We start from the raw sequence: 5,917 nt of genomic DNA on the forward strand, positions 1-5,917 counted from the left end.
TAGAGGGTGCCTTTCTGGCGGATGATTTTTCCTTTTTTTCTCTTTTCTTGCTCTATGTCCCATAATTGATTAGTGGGCAGAGTTGCCTGCTGGGGTCTCCAGCCTGCTGGGGATTGACTTTCAATTAATCCCCTTTTCTGCTTTCTCTTTAAGCACAGGCTGTGGGAGTCTGCTTTTAACTCCCGAAACCACTCCCTTTATGAGCTTACTTCCTCCAAAATTGCCGGGCACGATCACTGCATTGCCTGGGATCGGCCTCTAAGACTTGTTTGTATTATCCTGCATTGGATGAATTCCCCTCCGGTTTCTGGTAGTAAGCTTTGAAAAATCCTTTTCAAGACAAATTTTAGGAAGAGAAATAAAAGCTAGAAAAGGAGAAAATATTTCTGAACCCATATTTGGTGGGGAGAAGAAACTCAGAAGAACTTATCTGGAGGACATGACTGGTCCCCGTGATCATGACGTGCACCATAGATTCCCGACCCAGTCTATTTGTATTAATCGATTTGCCCGATGGTCTGACTTGCTGGGGATGATAAATGACTGTCCATTTCGTTGCAAATGTGGTCGTTTTTTGTTGATCTGTCTTGTCGCCTCATAGTGCCCTTCGAGGGGTTTTCACTAATGAGACTCTCTCCTTTCTCTCATCTCCTGGCGCCTTATGGTGCCTGTGAAGGTTTTCACCAATAAGACTCTCTCATTTCATATCCCTCATCTTACATCGCCTCTCGGTGCCTGTGAAGGTTTTCACCGATAAGACTCTCTCATTTTATTTCTTTCGAGGAATCGGGGCGTTGTAGATACGACCCTCTCTTCTGGAGATTCCTTTGACCATCAATTCATTCCCAGTCTTACGATCCTCTTCTTTGCTGGGGATCGGTGTATTATTCTCGGCCTCATTTGCCAGACTCGACATCTCTTGAACATTGATCGGGAGGTCTTTTGGACGTTGATGTTGGTTTTGGTGTGGAGTTAAAGAAAGGCTATAAGAATGAAAACAATTTGATGGGTGATGTGCTACAACTTTTGGAATTAAACCTTTGTTGGAACTTAAAACATAACCTCTGCCCCAGTTTTCTTGCTTGGGGAATTTATTTCTTACACTTATGATGCGCTATGTGCGTTACGCACATTGTGCCTATTATGCACACTATGTATATTATGCATCTATATTCACTATGATGTATACTATGACCGAGCCGTGAGGCGCCTACGTATCCTCTTTGAGGAATCAGGTCAAACGTAGTTCCCACGGTTTTGTATTTCTTGTGATTTTATCTTCTTCTTTTTTTTTTCCTTCTTTTCATTTTTTTTCATGTCTTTTCCATTAGTGATTCCAAAAGAGGGGTATGAAAGAATTACTTAAGGCTCAAAGGGGGAAGCAAGGGTTAGAAGTGTTTGGATAGAAGAAAGAATTGCCTCCGTCATCTCATTATCCAATAAATGCCAAATACAAACAAATAAACCAAAAATTGCAATAATTAAAGAAATTACGCATAATATCTCTTGACTGCATCAGAATTGATAGCCATGTCGACACATCTCCCCTCGACATCTGTCAAACACAAAGCACCGTTGGTCAATACTCTGGTCACGATATAAGGCCCTTGCCAATTTGGGGCGAATTTGCCTTTTGCCTCGACCTGATGTGGGAGGATCTTCTTCAATACCTGCTGCCCTACTTCAAACTTCCTGGGGCGCACCTTCTTATTATATGTTCTTGCCATTCTCTTCTGGTACAGCTGACCATGACACACTGCTGCCAATCTTTTCTCATCTATCAGGCTCAACTGTTCCAATCGAGCTTTGACCCATTCATCATCATTAATCCCGGCTTCAGCGACAATTCGGAGGGACGAAATTTCGACCTCCGCTGGTATTACGGCCTCAGTTCCATACACCAACAAATAAGGAGTTGTGCCTATGGAAGTTCGGACGGTAGTGCGGTAACCCAACAAAGCAAAGGGTAATCTCTCGTGCCATTGTCTGGACCCTTCCACCATTTTTCGCAGTATCTTCTTGATATTCTTATTGGCTGCTTCGACTGCTCCATTCGCCTTGGGACGATATGGGGTGGAATTGCGGTGTGTAATTTTGAATTGTTGGCATACCTCTCTCATCAAGCTGCTATTAAGATTCGCACCGTTATCCGTGATGATCACTTTTGGGATCCCAAATCTGCAGATGATATGGGAGTGAACAAAGTCCACCACTGCCTTCTTGGTTACTGATTTGAAGGTTTTAGCCTCAACCCATTTGGTGAAGTAATCAATGGTCACTAGAATGAACCTATGGCCGTTGGATGCTGCCGGCTCGATGGGCCCAATGACATCCATGCCCCATGCCACAAACGGCCAGGGTGCTGACATCGTATGTAACTCTGTTGGCGGAGAATGAATCAAATCTCCATGTATCTGGCACTGATGGCATTTCCTCACAAAAGTGATACAGTCGTGTTCCATGGTGAGCCAATAACACCCTGTTCGAAGGATCTTTCTTGCCAATACATATCCGCTCATGTGTGGCCCACAAACTCCAGCATGTACCTCTGCCATAACTGTCGTTGCTTGACTGGCATCTATGCATCTCAACAATCCCAAATCCGGGGTTCTTTTGTACAATACTCCTCCACTGAGGAAAAAACCATTCGACAAACGCCGAAGGGCTCTTTTTTGGTCTCCAGAGGCATGTTCTGGATATATCCCCATCCTGAGGTATTCCTTGATATCATGAAACCAGGGTTCGCCATCTGCTTCTTCCTCTATGGCATTGCAGTAGGCGTGCTGATCACTGACCTGGATGTGTAGAGGATCAACATACATTTTGTCAGGGTGGTGCAGCATTGATTCTAAGGTGGCCAAGGCATCCGCAACCTCATTGTGAACTCTCGGGATGTGTTTGAACTTCACCGATCGAAATTGCTTGCTCAGATCATGCAAGCATTGTCGGTATGGTATGAGCTTTAGATCCCGTGTTTCCCATTCACCCTGAATTTGATGTACCAAGAGGTCCGAGTCTCCCAAGACCAAGACGTCTTGGACATCCATGTCAGCAGCCAAGCGCAGACCCAGAATGCAAGCCTCATACTCGGCCATATTGTTGGTGCAATAGAAGCGTAGTTGAGCCGTAACAGGATAATGCCGTCCTGTTTCAGAAATGAGCACTGCTCCTATTCCAACCCCTTTCGCGTTTGCAGCTCCATCGAATAAAAGCTTCCAACCCGGTTCCTCAGGTAATTCCAACTCATTTGTATGCATTACCTCTTCGTCAGGAAAATACGTTCTTAAGGGCTCGTATTTTTCATCAACGGGATTCTCTGCCAAATGGTCTGCCAGCGCCTGGGCTTTCATGGCCGTCCTCGTTACATAAACGATATCAAACTCTGTGAGCAGAATATGCCATTTTGCCAACCTTCCCGTGGGCATAGGTTTCTGAAAGATATACTTCAATGGGTCCAAACGGGATATAAGATAAGTAGTATACGAAGACAGGTAGTGTTTCAACTTCTGAGCTACCCAAGTTAGGGCGCAACATGTTTTCTCGAGTTGAGTGTACTTGACCTCATGTACTGTGAATTTCTTGCTAAGATAGTAGATGGCTTGCTCCTTCCTTCCTGTGTCATCATGCTGCCCCAACACACAACCAAATGAATTTTCCAAGACCGTCAGGTAAAGAATTAGGGGCTTCCCAGGCTTCGGCGGGACCAATACGGGTGGATTAGACAGATACCCTTTGATTTGGTCGAAGGCCTCCTGACACTCTGCCGTCCAACCTACCGCAACATCCTTTCTCAGCAGCCGGAATATGGGCTCACAAGTTGCGGTGAGTTGAGCGATGAACCTGCTGATGTAATTGAGTCTACCCAGCAAACTCATTACCTCTGTTTTGTTCCTCGGCGGTGGCAAATCTCGGATGGATTCAATTTTGGATGGGTCTAACTCAATCCCCCGTCGACTGACGATGAATCCTAGCAACTTTCCTGATGGAACCCCGAATGCGCATTTGGCTGGGTTAAGCTTGATATCATACCTCCGGAGTCTTTGGAAAAATCTTCTTAGGTCTGCTACATGGTCCTCCTGACGCCAAGATTTGATGATCACATCATCGACGTACACCTCGATTTCTTTGTGTATCATGTCATGAAACACAGCAGTCATTGCTCGCATGTACGTTGCCCCGGCGTTCTTTAACCCGAATGGCATTACCCGATAGCATTAGGTTCCCCATGGCGTAATAAACGCTGTCTTTTCCACATCCTCCTCGTCCATTAGGATCTGATGATAACCCGCATAGCTATCTACAAAGGATCCGATCTCGCGCCCTGCACAATTATCGATCAAGATATGGATGTTGGGCAATGGAAAATTGTCCTTGGGACTTGCTTTGTTGAGGTTGCGGTAGTCAACGCACACCCTGATTTTTCCATCCTTCTTTGGGACTGGTACCACATTGGCCAGCCACTCGGGGTACCGAGTGACCCGAATGACCTTTGCCTGCAACTGCTTAATCACTTCTTCTTTGATCTTTACACTCATTTCTGTTTTAAATTTCCTTAGTTTTTGCTTGACCGGAGGGTATGCCGGGTCAGTGGGCAATTTGTGAACCACTAAATTGGTGCTTAATCCAGGCATATCGTCATATGACCATGCAAAAACATCTTTGAATTCCATGAGGGTTTTGATCAATTCTTCTCTGACATTCGGCTCAATGTGGATACTAATTTTGGTCTCTTGGACGTTATCAGCGCCTCCTAGATTCACAGCCTCGGTGTCATTTAGGTTAGGCTTGGGTTTCTCTTCAAATTGGCACAGTTCTCGGTTTATCTCTTCGAAGGCTTCCCCTTCGTCACATTCAGATTCATCGTCACAAACGACCTCTTGCATCATTGAGTCGGTTTCAGATTGATTTATTAGACTAGGTCGAAGATCCGCTGTGCATGCCATGTCATTAGAACCAGTAAAAAGAGAACTGTTCAGAAAGAAAAAGAACAAAACAAAATTAAAATGGGACAAAAGAAAAGAACTTCATTAAACTTGCGGGATAAAAGGGTTCACACTTTTACAAAACGAAAGTAAAATTTGGATTACACCCTTGAATAATCCGGACAAAACAAAACACACAAAACATAAATCAAAGCCTACTACCAAGACTCCCCTCGGACAGGAAGAGGAGTAACTGTCCAATTGTTGGTCTTGGCCTCAGGCCCCACAAACTGTATCTCTGTTCTGCTGGAACCTTCCCCAGCTTCCACCATACTAACATCCGCGAATAGCCTCTCAAAACTCTGATTCAGGTCTTCATCTATACCGATCAAAGGTCCTCGAATCTTTGGGACCGGCGACCCCTTGGCACTTACTTTGACAAAAGACCTTGAGAGACGTGACACTGGTTTAGGCAGAAACCAAACCCTTTTCTTCATTTTTCGCGCTTACTTCCTATCTGCTGCGGTTGGTTTGAACCCCAATCCGAAAGTTTCCAGATTTTTAGAAAGGGAGACAGGTTGGACAATCCCTTGAAGCTCGACTCCTAGGCCTTTTCCCGGCACAAATCCATTACCCAGCATTTCTGAGACCATCATGACTGTTGCGGCAGCTACCCTAGGGTGCGGGATGCTTTCTCCTTCAGAAATTTTGTTGGCCGAACCTGTATCGAAAATCTGGTAGACCCAAGGACCTTTGTCATCAGCGGTCTCTATGAAAGGTACAATGGTTCCACCCATGGTGCACGTTGTATCCTCGCCGTGTAACACGACCTCTTGTCTTTCCCACTCGAACTTCACCATCTGATGTAGGGTAGAAGGCACCGCCTTGGCTGCATGAATCCAGGGTCGTCCCAACAGCAGGTTGTAAGATACTGTGGCGTCCAACACCTGGAATTCCATGGTAAACAGGACCGGACCAATGGTCAGTTCGAGTAC

This window comes from Nicotiana tabacum, chromosome 18 (assembly GCF_000715075.1).
Source record: "Nicotiana tabacum cultivar K326 chromosome 18, ASM71507v2, whole genome shotgun sequence".
NCBI lineage: Eukaryota > Viridiplantae > Streptophyta > Magnoliopsida > Solanales > Solanaceae > Nicotiana > Nicotiana tabacum.